At 45.2% G+C, this 18211-nt stretch overlaps 2 protein-coding genes across 2 annotated transcripts in view; one reads left to right on the top strand and one right to left on the bottom strand.

The window, feature by feature from the left end:
- The window catches only part of FGD6 (FYVE, RhoGEF and PH domain containing 6), a 377558-nt gene extending 377265 nt beyond the window's left edge, over positions 1–293 (top strand). The window contains exon 22 of the transcript XR_014026906.1: positions 243–293. The gene's annotated coding sequence lies outside the window, so the exon portion shown is untranslated. The remainder of the gene's footprint in view (positions 1–242) is intronic.
- PLXNC1 (plexin C1) overlaps positions 1–18211 on the bottom strand; it is a 75930-nt gene that overhangs the window by 47845 nt on the left and 9874 nt on the right. The window lies entirely within an intron of this gene.

Here is an 18211-nt window from a genome sequence, read left to right as displayed (position 1 = left end):
AGTTGTATTTACCCATCCTAACATAGCAGCAAGTATGTCCTTAGAAGCATCTTTTCTTAATTAATGATGCCTGATTAGCCTAGCTCATGGGTCGGCAACCTGCGGGTCTGGAGCCGCGTGCGGCTCCCAGCCCTCTTCCGCCATGTGCAGTTCTGAAAAAAAAAGTGGGAGTAAAAAAGTCCCATTGAGAGAATGGGGTGATGGAGGTTTGGAGAGCTACGGTTTTGACAGCTGCGGCAGAGGTTTGGAGAACTGAGGTTTGGAGAGCTGCTACCTGTTTCTGCATTTCTTTCGGCTCCGAAAGTAACACGGACGAAGGCAGCAGCTCTCCAAACCTCTGCCGCCCTGTTTGGAGAGCTGCTGCCTTTGTGTACGTTTCTTTCAGCCCTGAAGGAAATGCGGACAAAGGCAGCAGCTCTGCAAACCTCCGCCGCCCCATTCCCATTGAGAGAATGGAGTGACGGAGGTTTGGAGGCCCCGGGGAGAGGGGCAGGGCGCTTGGGTGGTTCTGGTGGCGCCTGGGCTGAAGGCAGCACTGCGAGCCAGCGCCCGTTGCCAGGGAGACCCGCCGCCACTGCCGCGCAGGTGCCTCCTGGCTCGGGGGAGCCGCGCTGTGGGAGATGCTCAAGAGGCTTCCTTCGGCCAGGGAAGGGCCCATTGCCTCTGAAGGGGGGCCAGGCGGGATCCTCTGAAAGGCCGTTTCCTTCCTCGTCTTTGCGCCGCCCTCCGCGGTCGTCTCGGCCTGCGAGTCCCCCCCCCCCGGTAAGCTGGCGGCACCAGGCAGTGACAGGTGCGTGTGGCTCAGGATGCGGCGTGGGCATTGGGGTGGTGCACATTTTGCCTTGTTCTGCACATGCGGGTGGGTACATGCATGCACGCGCACATTTTGCGGCTCCCACTTTTTTGTGTGTCTGACGGAACCGGTTCCGAGTGGCTCTTTTGCTGTTTCAGGTTGCTGACCCCTGACCTAGCTAGTTTGTTGCTAGCTAAGTGAATCCAAATAAATACAGGAAAACTGTAATATACTGGCCTTCTATGCTGTAATTACTTGCTTTGTGTTTAAACTGTTAATGGCTGACCTACTTGCATGTTTTGTAACGGTTGCTGGGCTGAACTAGACTGGCTGTCTCTAGCTGGTTAAGTAGGCTTTGGGTGGGAAACTGCTGCTTTAAATCTATTGGTTGCCGCCTAGAGGCCAAACATATAAATAGCTGCGCAGCAGATATTAGTTTGCTTCTGTTAGGTTCTGACTTGAATAAACCTTGTTGCTGTTTGAACCCTTCATCTCGCTCAATGCCTACAAGAACCGAATACATAACACTGGCAACAAGGATGGGATGTGTTGCTTCATCGTAAGAGTCTGAAGTCACTAGGGGGTGAGGCCAGGACAGACCCTGGCAGGAACTATGTTCCCCCCCTCGGTCTGCCTAGCAAGCCATGCTGGAGACCACCCAGCCCTATGGATCCGTCATAGGGCCTATGCAGAAGCCAGTAGGCAACGCGAGACTCGAGCCACGAAGACTACTACTCATGGTGAAGGTCAGAAAGCTCAAAGAGTTCGATGTGACACACCCGGAAAGATGGTCGCCCTACATTTCCCGTGTGGAAAACTACCTCCACGCCAATCGAGTCAGCAAAGATGGGCTGAAGGCCACAACCCTCCTCTGCGTGTGCAGCCCAGCCACCTTCGATATCGCCGAGAACTTGGTTGCCCTGGTGTTACTGGAGTCCATCACCTATGCTGACTTAAAGAAAAAACTGCACAACCACTTCGAGCCGAAGTTATCCATGATAGCGTTGAGGCACGCCTTTGAGCAATGCAAACAACAACCCAGTGAGTCAGCAATGGAATTCATTGCAGCACTTTGGCAAGCATCATGACTTTGCAATTTCGCCGACTTAGAAGAGAGACTAAGAGACCACGTAGTCTGTGGACTCAGGAACCAAGAGCTCCAACAAAAACATTTTGCTAAGGAGACTCTCTCAATACAGGAGGCCTTGAAGGAGGTCATGGCGGACGAAGCTGCCAGAGGAGCCATGAAGGCGCTGTGGCCCTCCAAAAATGCACCAAACACAGAAACCGTCCACGAGGATGCCGAGCGGTTGGAAGACACCGATTCTAACCATGAAGTCGAGAAGATACAGAGGCACCAGGAGAAGAGACCGAGGCAAACTGACAAGGCAGTTTTGTTCCCCAGGTGCATGGGCTGCGGAGGCTGCCATCAACGCGCGGATTGCTGTTTCAAAACAACCATGTGCCGGGCGTGTGGGAAACCAGGCCACATTGCCACCGTTTGTCGAGGTCACCAGAGGGACCGCCAGCTAGATGACTTATTCAGGAGAGGTACCGGGGCCCTGGGGCAACACCGAGTAGGGTTCTATTCCAGTCGTAGGAATGTGTTCCGCACTGGTGCCCACCGACCTCTTAAACAGAAGTTGCAACTGCAGGTTGAACTTCAGGGTGTTCCATGTAGAATGGAACTAGACACAGGCTCTGCTGTGTCCATCATCTCAATTGGAACCTTCCAGCAAGTTTGCAGCCATAGCAACAGATGGGTCAAACTTCGACCATCTAACATTTTTGTTAGGCATATGGTGATAGCCTACATCGTTGGGTTGAAAATATATAAACTATGATGTTGTGACTTTAAGATGTTAATTGGACAATGGGTGTGTAAGTGTTCACATGGCCATAAGAGGGAGCTAGGAACGTAGCTTCTCTCTCTCTGAATTCACTGTTTTCTCTACTATTACTGTTTTTGCTCTGTTTTGCTGTACTGTTGGTTTACTACTGTGATAAACCTGAACAACTGTGTTTTTGACCTCTGGACCAGTAAGAAGACTTTGTATTTGGAATACTCCTTGGACTGTTGCTATTGTGTATGACCTGGACTGTTTCTTTTTGACCGTGCATTTTTGTTTTTACACCACCTCAAAAGTAAAATACTTTCTGTTTTCACAACTCAGTGTACTCTTGTGGTTACTGTGTGACTCTTACTGCTCTCAGTACCCTTCCTTGTCTGTGCAACTCCTTGGTAGCACAAGGAGACCTCTGCACAACAATTCCTAACAATTTTACCCACAGTCTTCCAGAACTCCAGAGTGGCAGTCAAAGGCGAAGCCACACTTGCGGTGAAATTCAAGGGGTTTTTTGGCCCACTAGATGTTATTGTGGTGGAAGGCCAATGTACAAGCCTCATAGGGCTCGATTGGTTCGATGCATTGGGCATCCAAATAACCGACATTCACCGGACTCAAACGACAGACTTGTCTTCAGTCTGCAAGGAATTTGCAAATGTTTTTGGCCCATGTTTGGGAGAGTACAAGGGCCCTCCGATAACTTTTAAACTTGATCCCCTCATAGCACCAATCCGGGTTAAGCCCCGTCGAGTGCCTTTTGCGTTAAAGCATAAAATCAATGCAGAGCTGGACAAGCTTGTCAGTCAGGGGGTTTTGCAGCCCGTAGACAGTGGCAAGTGGGAAACCCCCATTGTAATGCCACTCAAGGCCAACAGAGAGGTACGAATATGGGCTGACAAGTGCACCATTAACCGGGCACTACAACAGCACGCATACCCTGTCCCAGTCGTCAGCCATATTCTGGCATTGTTGCAAGGAGGCCGTGTGTTTTCTAAATTAGATTTAGCACAGGCCTATCAACAGCTGCCGGTGGACAAGGCCACAGCAGCCGTCCAAACAATTGTCACACATAGGGGGGCCTTCAAGGTCAAGCATCTACAATTCAGGGTGAGTGTAGCCCCAGGGATTTTTCAAGGAGTAATGAAGTGTACATTCAAGGGTATTCCTGGGGTCTGCCCCTACTTCGATGACATACTCATCACCAGGGAATCCACAGAAGTTCTGGTTGAGTGGCTCAGAGCTGTCCTTCAGCGGTTCTGTGCAGTGGGACTCAAATTAAAAAAGGAAAAATGCAAGATTGGGGTTCAGTCTACTGAATTCTTGGGGTTTCGTATCGATGCCGATGGCATCCATCCTGTAGAGTCAAAGCTAAAAGCGATTCAGCTGACACCAAGCCCTAGTTCCAAGGGGGAGCTTCAAGCCTTCTTGGGCCTTTTAATTTTTTTATCATGCATTCCTCCCAAACAAGTCCGCAGTGGCAGAGCTGTTACACCAGCTCTTAGACAAAAACACTCAGTGGCAGTGGACTAAGATCCACAAAAGAAGTTTCCAGGCAGTCAAAGCACTGTTATCCTCAAACTCGGTGCTCACACACTTTAACAAAAAGCTGCCAGTTTGCATTGCATGTGATGCGTCCCCTTATGGGGTTGGGGCTGTGTTGAGCCATTTATTGGCTGATGGGAAACAGTCTCCCATCACTTATTACTCGAGGACCCTGTCTTCTGCTGAGTGTAATTACGCACAAATTGACAAAGAGGCCTTGGCCATTGTGGCCGGGGTTAAAAAGTCCCATGACTATTTGTATGGGTGCCATTTCATGATCTTTACTGACCACAAGTCCTTGCTAGGATTGTTCACAACGAACAAGCAGACACCTCAAATTCTGTCACCACGAATGTTGAGGTGGTCTTATTCCTTTCGGCCTACAATTAAAGGCTGATCCACAAACCAGGCAAAGAAATGGGCCACGCAGATGGCCTTAGCAGATTTCCCTTGCCGCACATGGAGCTAGATCCGGCTCCGGCTGCATGCATTTTAGCTATACAGGATTTGCTAGAATTCCCCCTACATGTGGGAGACGTCAGCCGACAAAACCCTAAGTCACGTGTTGGCGTGGATTCACACAGGATGGCTTGAAAATAGCCCAGGAACAGAGTTCCAAAGTTTTTTTATACGAAAAAATGAGCTGTCAGCTCATAAGGTGTATCCTTTGGGGCAGTAGGGTTATAGTCCCCAGCTCACTCAGGCTCAGGGTTCTCCAGTCTCTACACGAAGGCCATTCGGGAATCGTTCAGATGAAGACACTGGTGAGGAGCTACCTCTGGTGGCCAGGGCTAGATAAAACTATTAAGGTCCAAGTACATGGGTGTTATACATGTCAACAATCCAGACCGGAGATGCCGCAGAACCCTGTCCACCGATGGGAGAAAACACACACACTGTGGTCAAGAATCCACATGGATTTTGCTGGGCTCTTTCAGGGACAGCTGTTTTTAATAGTGGTTGATAGCCACTCTAAATGGTTGGAGGTGGTTCCAATTTCCAATATGACTATTGCTAGTGTGGAAAATAACTGGAAGTAGTGAGGAAATTTAAATATATACCGGTATATTTTGTTGTTGTTGTTAGTTGCAAAGTCGTGTCCGACCCATCGCGACCCTATGGACAATGTTCCTCCAGGCCTTCCTGTCCTCTACCATCTTCTGGAGTCCATCTAGGCTCACGCCTACTGCTTCAGTGACTCCATCCAGCCACCTCATTCTCTGTCGTCCGCTTCTTCTATTGCCCTCAATCTTTCCCAGCATTAGGCTCTTCTCCAGTGAGTCCTTCCTTCTCATTAGGTGGCCAAAGTATTTGAGTTTTAGCTTCAGGATCTGGCCTTCTAAAGAGCAGTCAGGGTTGATCTCCTCTAGGACTGACCGGTTTGATCGCCTTGCAGTCCAAGGAACTCGCAGGAGTCTTCTCCAGCACCATAGTTCAAAGGCTTCAATTCTTTGGCGCTCAGCCTTTCTTATGGTCCAGCTTTCACTGCCATACATTGCAACTGGGAAGACCATAGCCTTGACTATACGCACTTTTGTTGACAGGGTAATGTCTCTGCTTTTTAGTGTACTGTCTAGATTTGCCATGGCTTTCCTTCCAAGGAGCAAGCGTCTTTTAATTTCTTGGCTACAGTCCCCATCTGCAGTGATCTTGGAGCCCAGGAAAATAAAATCTGTCACTACCTCCATTTCTTCCCCATCTATTTGCCAGGAATTGAGAGGGCCAGATGCCATGATCTTGGTTTTCTTAATGTTTAGTTTCAACCCAACTTTTGCACTCTCCTTCTTCACCCGCAACAAGAGGCTCTTTAGTTCTTCTTCACTTTAGGCCATTAGAGTGGTATCATCTGCGTATCTTAGGTTGTTGATGTTTCTTCCGGCAATCTTAATTCCAACTTTTGATTCATCTAGCCCTGCCTTTCTCATGATGTGCTCTGCATATAAGTTAAATAGGCAAGACGACAGTATACAGCCTTGCCGGACTCCTTTCCCAATTTTGAACCAATCAGTGGTTCCGTGTCCAGTTCTCACTGTTGCTTCTTGGCCCGCATATAGATTTCTCAAGAGACAAATAAGATGGTCTGGTATGCCCATCTCTTTAAGGACTTGCCACAGTTTGTTATGATCCACACAATCAAAGGCTTTAGCATAGTCAATGAAGCAGAAGTAGATGTTTTTCTGGAACTCTCTAGCTTTCTCCATGATCCAGCGTATGTTAGCAATTTGATCTCTAGTTCCTCTGCCTCTTCGAAATCCTGCCTGTACTTCTGGTAGTTCTCGATCCACATACTGCTGGAGTCTAGCTTGTAGAATTTTAAGCATAACTTTACTAGCATGTGAAATGAGTGCAATGGTGCGATAGTTTGAACATTCTTTGGCACTGCCTTTCTTTGGAATTGGAATGTAAACTGATCTTTTCCAATCCTGTGGCCACTGTTGAGTTTTCCAAATTTGTTGGCAAATTGAGTGTAGCACTTTTACAGCATCGTCTTTTAAGATTTTGAATAGCTCAGCTGGAATACTGTCACCTCCACTAGCTTTGTTGTTGCTCAGCTTTTCTAAGGCCCACTTCACTTCACATTCTAGGATGTCTGGCTCGAGGTCAGTGACCACCTCATTGTGATTATCAGGGACGTTAAGCTCATTCTTGTATAGTTCTTCTGTGTAATTTTGCCACCTCTTCTTAATCTCTTCTGCCTCTGTTAGGTCCCTGCCATTTTGGTCCTTTATCATGCCCATTTTTGCATTAAACGTTCCTTTCATCTCTCCAATTTTCTTGAAAAGATCTCTGGTCCTCCCTATTCTATTGTTTTCTTCTATTTCTTTGCATTGTTCATTTAAGAAGGCATTCTTATCTCTTCTAGCTATTCTCTGGAATTCTGCATTCAAATGGGCGTATCTTTCTTTTTCTCCCTTGCCTTTCGCTTCCCTCCTTTCCTCAGCTATTTGCAAAGCTTCCTCAGACAGCCATTTTGCTTTCTTGCATTTCTTTTTCTTTGGGATGGTTTTGGTTGCTACCTCTTGTACAATGTTGCGAACCTCTGTCCATAGTTCTTCAGGCACCCTGTCTATCAGATCTAATTCCTTAAATCTATTTGTCACCTCTACTGTATATTCAACAGGGATATGATTTAATTCATACCTGACTGGCCTAGCGCTTTTCCCTACTTTCTTTAATTTAAGCCTAAACTTTGCAACAAGAAGCTCATGGTCTGAGCCACAGTCAGCTCCTGGTCTTGTTTTTACTGACTGTATAGAGCTTCTCCATCTTTGGCTGCAGAGCATATAGTCAATCTGATTTCTGTGTTGACCGTCTGGTGATGTCCATGTGTAGAGCCGTCTCTTGGGTTGTTGGAAAAGAGTGTTTGCTATGACCATCGTATTCTCTTGACAAAATTCTATCAGCCTGTGCCCTGCTTCATTTTGTACTCCAAGGCCAAACTTGCCTGTTATTCCGGTTATCTTTTGGCTTCCTACTTTAGCATTCCAATCCCCCATGATGATAAGGACATCATTTTTTGGTGTTAGTTCTATAAGGTGCTGTAGGGCTTCATAGAACCAGTCAATTTCATCCTCTTCAGCACCGGTGGTTGGGGCATAGACTTGGACTACTGTGATATTGAATGGTTTGCCTTGGATTCGAACTGAGATCATTCTGTCATTTTGAGGATTGTATCCCAGTATTGCTTTTCCTACTCTTTTATTGACTATGAAGGCTACTCCATTTCTTCTGAGGGATTCTTGCCCGCAGTAGTATACCTGATGGTCATCTGAATTAAATTCACCCATTCCTGTCCATTTTAGTTCGCTGATACCTAAGATGTTTAGTCTTGTCATCTCTTGTTTGACCACGTCCAGCTTTCCTTGATTCATGGATCTTACATTCCAGGTTCCTATGGAGAAAGAATCTTTACAGCATCGGACTTTCCTTTCACCACCAGACACATCCACAGCTGAGCGTCCTTTCGGCTTTGGCCCAGTCGCTTCATTCTTTCTGGCGCTACTAGTACTAGCCCTCTGCTCTTCCCCAGTAGCATATTGGACGCCTTCCAACCTGAGGGGCTCATCTTCCAGCGTCATATCGTTTTGCCTTTTGGTACTGTCCATAGGGTTTTCATGGCAAAGATACTGGAGTGGTTTGCCATTTCCTTCTCCAGTGGATCACGTTTTGTCAGAACTTTCTGCTATGACCTGTCCGTCTTGGGTGGCCCTGCACGGCATAGCTCATAGCTTCATTGAATTACGCAAGCCCCTTCGCCATGACAAGGCAGTAATCCATGAAGGGGAAATAAATAAATATATATATATATATATATATATATATATATATATATATATATATATATATATATATATATATATATATATATATATAGGGACGCGGTGGCTCAGTGGGTTAGGACGCTGAGCTTGTCGATCAGAAGGTCGGCAGTTTGACGGGTCGAATCCCGAGTGCCGCGTAACAGAGTGAGCGCCTGTTACTCGTCCCAGCTTCTGCCCACCTAGCAGTTCGAAAGCACATAAAAATGCAAGTAGAAAAATAGGGACCACTCCGGTGGGAAGGTAACAGCGTTCCGTGCGCCTTTGGCGTCTAGTCATGCCGGCCACATGACCACGGAGACGTCCTCGGACAAACGCTGGCTCTTCGGCTATGAAACGGAGATGAGCACCGGCCCCTAGAGTCGGAAACGACTAGCACGCATGTGCGGGGGAACCTTTACCTTTACCTTTATATATATATATATATATATATATATATATATATATATATATATATATATATATATATATATATATATATATATATATATATATATATATATATATATATATATATATATGCTTTTAGTATTATCATGTAATTGTATTTTATATTTTATAATAATCATTTTATAATCAATTGCCTGAGTAGATGCTTTGAGTATATGGGGAAAAATACAAGCCTCAAGTGGAAAAGGGGGAAAACAGGAGTTACCATGGGGCCCAATGTGAGTCACCATCTACGAATTGTTTTTAAGTACTTTCTGGTGCCTGGTACCCCTGGCAGGTGTAGAAGATGGGAGACATCTCTCCTCTAGAATTGATAGTAGGGGAGGGATCTTAAGCAAACAGGGGCAGAGATAATGTATTCTGTTTAGGCGCTTCTGATAGATTGTAACCTCCAAAGCCTAAGCCAATGGGGCCATGGAGGAGGGAATGGCGCGTCGCAATAGGATGTATAATAATATGTGATTTTGGAATTTGGGGTGTGGTTCAGTGCTTGGCTACATTGTTTGCCTTCCTGAATCCACCACACTTTGCAAACCATTATTTTTTTAGACTTTGTTGTGAAGTCTAATAAACTTCTTTTCTATTTGTAACACAAACAGAGTGGATTTCAATTTGTGACTATTTTTGTGTCTAACACTAGGACCATCCAGGTGCTGAGGAAACTATTTGAAACACATGGGCTTCCAGATGTCGTAGTCTCCGACAACGGGGCCCAGTTCACCACTTCAGAATTCCAGGCCTTTCTCAGGGCCAACCTCATAAGGCACGCCATGTCAGCTCCCTTTCACCCATCATCGAACAGTCAGGCAGAACGCATGGTTTGCACAAACAAAGAATCCCTGAAACGCATTGTCACAGGGGATTGGCACCACAGGCTGGCTGATTTCCTATTATGCCAGCACACAACACCTTGCACCGCCACAGGCAAGAGCCCAGCAGAGCTTCGCTGAGGCAGGAAGATGATCACTAAACTGGGCAGGCTGCACCCTGACAGAGTAACCTCAGACACTGCACATCCAAAGGGACCAAGGAACTTACAAGTGGGGGACCAGGTTTGGACCCGGAATTACGGTCAGGGGGCCTTTTCGGTAGCAGCAAGAGTTGTTAAGGTGTCAGGACCACTTTCCTACGAGGTGGTGCTGGAAGATGGGCAAGTCATTTGCTGACATATTAATCAGCTGCGTCGGCAGCTAGCAGATCAGTTGCAGGCTCAGGACTTCCAAGAGGGACAGACACTGGGTCCACAAATCAGTAATCCAACGGAGCAGTTTGCACGCTCTGAGAGAACTCGGGCACAAGAGGATAGGGAAGGGGCTGTAGAAGAGTCCCCCCCCCGGAGATACAGACTGTATCAAAGGAGCTGGACAGTCATTCTACACCCAGTAGCAGCTCTGCCGATTTCGCTGCACAATTGGACTTTGGTTTGGGCTGACTGGGACAGGCCAGCCAAAGCCACTCGAGTCCTTTTGACTCCACCGAACTGCAGAGCCCAGGTCTACCCAGCCTGGCAGGCAAGCAGGTAGACCAGGAGCTCCCGGTAACCCCCTGACGTTCCGAACAAGCACGAAGGCCATCTAAGTACCTACAAGATTATGTAAACAAATGAGAGTTTGTGCTATCCAGGGGGAAGAGTTGTAATGTACTGTCCTTATATGCTGTAATTACTTGCTTAAAACTGTTTGTTAATGGCTGACCTACTTGCATGTTTTGTAACGGTTGCTGGGCTGAACTAGACTGGCTGTCTCCAGCTGGTTAAGTAGGCTTTGGGCGGGAAACTGCTGCTTTAAATATATTGGTCACCACCTAGAGGCCAAGTGTATAAATAGCTGCACAGCAGCTATTAGTTTGCTTCTGTTATGTTCTGTTATGTTCTGACTTGAATAAACCTTGTTGCTGTTTGAAACTTTTGTCTCACTCAATGCCTACAAGAACCAAATACATAACAAAAGTCAACTGTGTGACTTTGGGCCAGTCACTCTCTCTCAGCCTAACTCATCTCACAGGTTCATTGTTGTGAGGAAAATAGGAGGAGGAAGGAGTATTAGATACATAACAAAAACATTACAAAAAAGAAGTAGACCACATAAAGAGCCACTTTGGTCTATTGATTAAGGTACCAGGCAAGAAAACAGGAGACTGTGAGTTCAAGTCCTTCCTTAGCCAAGTTCACGTCCTTCCTTCAACTGTATGACTTTGGGCCAGTCACTCTCTCTCAGCCTAACTCATCTCACAGGTTCATTGTTGTGGGGGAAATAGGAGGAGGAAGGAGTATCAGATATGTTTGAGTTATTTATAAAGCTAATAACATGGAGACCTGAAACATAAAATGCAGAACATGTGAAGGTCCAGATCACAAAAATACAAATATGTGTGAATTCCTTGCTCTCAATAATTTATTCTGTTTTGAAAGAAGATATTGTGTGATGGGTAATGGCCAAGTGGAGCATTCTGGACACTAGAACTCCAAAATATCTGGAAGGCAGTAGGTGGAAAACTATACTACACATTATAGGTTTTGTACTCAGAGATGTTCATGTAATGTAATTATGATGTTGGATATTATTTAATGTATCATTTTCATACCACTTTAATATCAAAAAATATGTGGTGAAAGTGCTCATAATGAATTAGTGAAGACTCCTACTGCTCTTTCCCATGATACATTAAGAAGAGGAAATAAGTACAAATAATCCAACAATGTATATAATATATTAAAGAATTATAGGTCTAAAGAATTATAGGTAAATGGAAACCATTCAGTAGTATACATTTATTTGTTTCCAATGTATGGGTCACCTTTTTAAAATTTCCTTTTTCTTATGATGCAGCTAAATTTAACATTCATATTATACTCTCAGTGTTTGTATGTTGCTTTTTCTTTAATATTTCACAACGCTACAACTTACAAGAAAGTAAGAAAAACAGGAAATCCTGTACAAAATCTTTCACCTCCTTTTTTCGAAATGCCTTTTATAATTTCATTTTATATGGCTCTTTGTTTCCAGGGCTCATGGAATCATAATAGAAAACTTATTTTTAAAAGACAAAAATCCTCTATTATCTTTGGTTGGTATCAGTTCTGCATGTATTCCTTAAATTTCTATTTATGGTTCTGAATAATTATTTATGACAAATTTACTCTATTATTATATTTGTAATGAAGTTAATAAAAATCCTTCATATTTAACAGCACTATTAAAATTTGTCAGATGATCTTTTTACATTGCTGTAAGCCAAAGTGATGATCAATTACTCCAATCTCCTTCAACCTGCTTTACTATACTTCAGTTTCCATAATTCTCAGTTAACACAGAATATTAATTGGAAAAGGCTGAACTAGATTATCTCTATGCTGCCTATTATCTATTACCATTTGGCAAAGTGGTTTTCTGTCTATAACCAACAGACACAACTTGGTTTAATAGTTGTTCTTAAGCTGTCCTTCCAACTTGTAGCTATCAAGTGACATAGAAATATGCCATGGAAAAAGAAATACACTTTAATATGATCCTTTATGTTTTTGGAGCATCTGGCATATCTTGTAATGCATATCTCTGTTTAAGCCATGACAACTGCCATAACCTCTTACCCATTTCAAGGGGAAAATGACTTTAATACCAGAGCACCTAGGGTCAACCTTAATCTGCCTCAGATATGGATTGAGGATGAGATGAAGGTAATATCATGAAAAAGGAGGAGGAAAGGGGGGACATACTAGTGCATGCTGATGTCATGCTTAGATCCAGTCTAAATATAAAAGACCACTCAGAGATAATTCTCTTTATGTATGGTATTTTCCATTTAAGCCATATTTTCAGAGTTCATTACCAAGTCTATGATTTAAGGAGAATCATCTTGTCAATACTGGCACTTCCCAGTACAATTATGATGTTGAATAAATGACTGGGAACACTGCTCATTTTTGAAGCACTGCATTCTCTATAAAAATACTTTCCCATTTAGGCATCCAAAATGTGTATTATCATGTCCCAAAATCTAGATACACAACCTTCCCCCAGGACAAAGTAGACTTAAATCTGGGGAGATTCCTTATCCTAATCCCCCTTGAGCCAAATATTTTTGTACAACGCTACCTGCTCTGTCACAGCATCAACAGCTATGTTTGCTGCTGCCCTCAGAGGCCATTGAAACAACTGTGGTCCTTGTTCAGAATAAAACTGTAAATCCTTATCCTACAGAAAGTCCCCAGTATGTATTCCTTACCTTCTAGCTCAGGGCTTTTCAACTTTTTCACCCATTGTACAACTTTTAGGATATGGCAACATCAGAGTACCACCAGTCGCCTAGCAAGGTGTCAAAAACTTGATGACAAAAAAAAGGAAAAAAGTGAAGTACAGGTAATCCTCAATTTACAACAGTTTGCTTAGTGAGTGTTCGAAGTTACAATGGCACTAAAAAAGTGTTCCCCCCAAGCTACAGCTGAGCAAGATACCTGCCTGCCCACCCGTCGGCGGTCTTCCTCCTGTCCGAGGTTTTCATTGTTGTGAGCATTTCTGTTGAGGATTGGCAGCGGGGGTGGGGTGGGATGGGTGTTTGGTTTTTATTTCCCCCCCCTCTGCTGGGTGGTTGCAGCAAGTTTTGGTCACTTCACATGACCCTGGGACACTGTGACCGTCATAAATATGAATCAGTTGCCAAGCATCTGAATGTAAATCACAAGACCCTGGAGATGCTGCAACATTCCAGCTGATCGGTGCTTCTTCTGAGCTCACCAGAAGCACCGGGATCACTGCTGAACTTCAGCTGGAGCCTGGCATTGATCCTGGCACTTCTGCTGAGCCCTGACAGCCCTGCAGCTCCAGCCATCTCTCACTCGGGCCTGTGCGGTGCTACCACCAGTTCAGCTCATTCCCCTCCCCCGCTGCCACTTTTCTAGGATGCTTGCATACCACCTGCCAGGTGCCAATGTACCACAGGTGGTACCCATACCACTGGTTGAAAAGCCCTGTTCTAGCTATCTGGTATGACAGCATATTAAAAGTATCAGATTATAAAAGGGTGATTTAGATTCTCAAGAGTTTAACTTCCAGAGCAGAGAATAAAAGTAAGACAAGGTCAAGGCCTTCTCAAGGAGGCCTTCTGTTGGTCAGATAATGTCAGTACCTCTTTTCTCTCCTGTGTTCTGGTGACAGTGGAAGAATAGCACCACACAAGGGGTTGCAGGCTAGATTAAACCCTAAACCAAAGAGGTCCCATTACAAATGTGTTGTCTTAAAAATAAGTTAGTTAATACTTTTCCTCCAGATATATCAACATAATATCCCAGAACATTCAGCAGTGATGAAGTTTGATAAAGAATTCTAAAAATTGAAGTGCACACATCTGGTTATTCTTATTTTTATTGTGATTCAAATTGGCTTTAACATAATCCTGGATGCAATAGTGGTGAATATCTGTAGCTTGGGTGTAGGATGAGGGTGAAGGTTCATTCTCCAAGCTTGTGGGTTGGTTTCCAAATGTTTCATTACCAGGGTAGGTAACATCTTCAGCAGAGTTTAGGGGGTGTCAGTGTTAGTGTTCTTCAGTTTATAAGGGCTTTGTGTGGTCAACAGGTCTTGTGATGGGTCAGGTGTGACTCATTAGTGGGAGAATTGTGATGGGTCTTGTGATGGGGAGGTTACATCAGGTGAAGGTCATTGGAAGATGAAATGCTGGGTGGGGACTTGCTTGGGTTGGTTGAGGGTTGGTGCTCTCTCTGGTTGGCTGTGCAGTTGATTTGGATTCAGAGGGAGTCATAGGCTGGTTGTAGGTCAATGTGTCTATGGAATTGATGTGGAGTGCCAGGCTTTGATGAACTCAGGAGCATGGTGGGTGGTAGTGTGGCTGATGATTTTTGTGTTGCTCCAATTGAACTGATGCTGTTTGGTGTCAGTGTGGGTAGAGATTAAGGTTTTGGAATTGTGGCATTTGACTGCCAGCCAGTGTTTAGGGATCCTGGTTTTTAATTGATGTGAGGTTTGTCCTACATAGGACAAACATAGGACAATTGTTAGTTGATTTTGTAAATTACATTGTTTCTTTCATCTTTCTGTATCTTGTCTTTGGTTCTGGATAATTCCTGGCAGAGTGTAGCTGTGGGTTTGTGGGCTATTGCTATTCCTAGAGGTTGGAGAATTCTGGCTATTTCCAACATCCCTTTTGTGTAAGGTAGGGTTAGTTTTTGCGTGGTGGTTGGTTATGTGATGTGTTGTGGTTTGGGTGCTGTGTGTCAGAATACAAGGTTTTTTGGATATAATCCTGGATATTTTAATTTTTGCTTTATATAAGTTCAAGGAATCATTGATTGCAGAAAGGTAGAGATGGATGGATGGATGGATGAATGGATGGATGGATAGATGGATGGATAAAAGGCAGGATGATGAAGGCTTTTGAATATGTGAATCATAATTCTAACTACCAAGGAGACCAAGCTTCTTGAGAAGGGGTCATGTGAACATTAACTCTAGGCAGTGTTTTCAGAATTAGAAAAAAATGTCACTTTTGGTTAGAATCTTCAGAATTCAAAACATATAACATTCTGTTAGAAGTCGTTGAATGGGATCACTCAAAGAAACAGAGGAATCAGAATTAATATCTCAGATACACAGTGGCCTACATTTTGAAGGAATTCCAAGTTACAATCCAAATTGCTAAAATTTCTGAGAGAGACCCCACAAATGTTGGAAGTATGGGGAAGCAAAAGACAGCCAATCACACTCTCAGTCTAACCCACACAAAATGTATTTCACCACCTTGAGTTACTTATAAAATTAATAATGCAGGATTAAAAATCAAATAAATAAATGACAGTCCTGTGAGATTAAGAGCATGAGTACCAAAAAATTTAGTTAGAGTCTCAAGATATGTTTGCTGTTATTATTTAGTGAGACAACACAAAGAACTGAAAACATCGACTTTTCATGTGGGAAGCTTGCAGGGAATGTCAGCAACTGCGATCACATGACTGCAACTCAGGCACCAAGCTCCTAGATTGTGATTACATGATCACAAGAACACTGGGATGGCTGGAACTCTATCATAAGAACCACCCATGCAGGGCCATCATAATTGTGAATGATGACTGGATGCATGGTCATAACCTGAGGACCACTGACACTCTCTGATTTAGAAACACTATACCAAGACACACCTGATGCTTTCTTTATTGTCTTTTCTGTGCTGGAGAAATGCATTTTATTTTCCTCAGCCTTTTAATGATCTGCTAATTTCACTATAAAAGGGACGCAGTGGCTCAGTGGGTTAAGACGCTGAGCTTGTCGATCAGATGGTCAGCAGTTTGGCGGGTCAAATCCCAAGTGCCGCGTAACAAAGTGAGTGCTTGTTACTCATCCCAGCTTCTGCCAACCTAGCAGTTTGAAAGCACGTAAAAATGCAAGTAGAAAAATAGGGACCACTACGGTGGGAAGGTAACAGCGTTCCGTGTGCCTTTGGCGTCTAATCATGCCGTCCACATGACCACGGAGACGTCCTCGGACAAACGCTGGCTCTTTGTGTAATGTATATGTACAAACGTTAATAACAAGTTAGAACCATTTATTCCGCTTATTTCTATGAGGTAAACACCACTGACAGGGAAACACGCGGGAACTTTGACAGCTGTCAAAGTTCCCCGCCAGGGCGCAGGCGCAGCCATTTGACAGCTCGCGGCTGTCAAAACACCGAAGCCGGCTCACCATGCGGGAAGAACTGTCAAGACGCGACGGCGGTGATTGGTCCAGCTAGACGCGGCGCCAAAAGAAACGATCCTGATTGGACTACACTGACAGCTGCCGGCTATAAAAGCCGGACAAGTTATTCTGTTCTTTGCCTTGTTCTAAAATAAATCCTAGTTAAGTAACCTGTCGTCCCGAGTGGTCCTTCGGCTACTTCACTGGCGACGAAGGTGGGATCGCTCCGGAGCTGAAGTCACGGCCGAGGAAGGGAATTCCTGGCCAAGAGCTGTCACTGGAAGTTTTAACTTCCGAACGGAGCGAGCCCAGGACCGGACGACATGGCCAACTTCGGGCATGTGAGGGAATTCGACACCCGCCATCCGGAGAGATGGCAGTCCCACCTGGGACAGGTCGAAGGTTTCCTCCTCGTCAGTAAAATTACCGACGACAGAGCAAAGGCCGCTGCCCTCCTGTACATCAGTGGGCCCCCGGTATACGACGACGCCATCGGGCTGTTCAGCCCGGTGCCCATCACAGAAGTCTCCTACGCGGACCTGGTCGACCAGCTCAACAAACATTACATGCCAGCTCACTCAGAGCTGTACTGGCGAGTACAATTCGCCCAGAAGAAGCAGCGACCGGACGAGCCCGCAAACGACTTCATCGCCGGGGTCAGGCATGCCGCTCGTAACTGCAGTTTTCCTGACCTGGAAGACCGCATCCGGGACCAAGTGGTAATAGGCTTGAGGGATGAACGGCTCCAGAAAAAACTTACATCAAAGCCCGACATGAGCCTAGCCGAACTTACCCGAGAAATAATGGCCTATGAATACAACCACAAGAAAAAACCGACCACATCAACACCGGAAAGTCCAGCAACCGTATACCACGAAAACGCAACCTTCAGTGACAGCGACGAGTCAGTAGACTTCACAGACGGAGAGGCCCTACAACGCAGGATGGAGCGACGACAACAGCGAAGAAACGACACATCAGACCGCCAAAGAGCCAGAAACCCCCCGCCACCACGACATGATCAACGGGCTACCTGCGCCAGCTGCGGGGGCAACCATGCCAGGGGAAGCTGCCGGTTCCGAAACGCAAAATGCCACAATTGCGGTAAAACCGGCCACATCAAGCCAGTGTGCCGAAGCCGGCCCCGCGACAACGTGCATGATCTGGAGGCTAACCCCCCAGGTAGGCCAACCGCCCATGTCAACAGGGGAGGAACACCAGGGAACCTAGTAGAAACAATAGATAAGGTGCACAGCCTAAGCCCAAAAGTAAAGATCAGGGTAAAAATTCAAGGAGTCACCTGCAACATGGAGGTGGACTCCGGGTCAGCAGTCTCCTTAATATCGTTTAAAACGTATCAGGAGATCTGCCAACGGAGCCATAGGGAAATTCCCCTTAAAAAAACCCAGGTCCACCTAGCAGACTTCCAAAAAACCCCCATTCCACTAGAAGGGAAGGCTAAGGTCGCAGTAGAATACAAAAAATTCAAGGGACCCCTAGAAGTCTTAGTGACTCCAGGAAACCGCACCAATCTAATCGGGCTGAACTGGTTCAGCCCCCTGGGCATCGCCA

The sequence above is a fragment of the Vipera berus genome (genome assembly GCF_964194415.1).
Source record: "Vipera berus genome assembly, chromosome: 6".
NCBI lineage: Eukaryota > Metazoa > Chordata > Lepidosauria > Squamata > Viperidae > Vipera > Vipera berus.
Note: the sequence above shows the minus strand (reverse complement) of the source record. Positions and strands in the feature narration are given on the sequence as shown.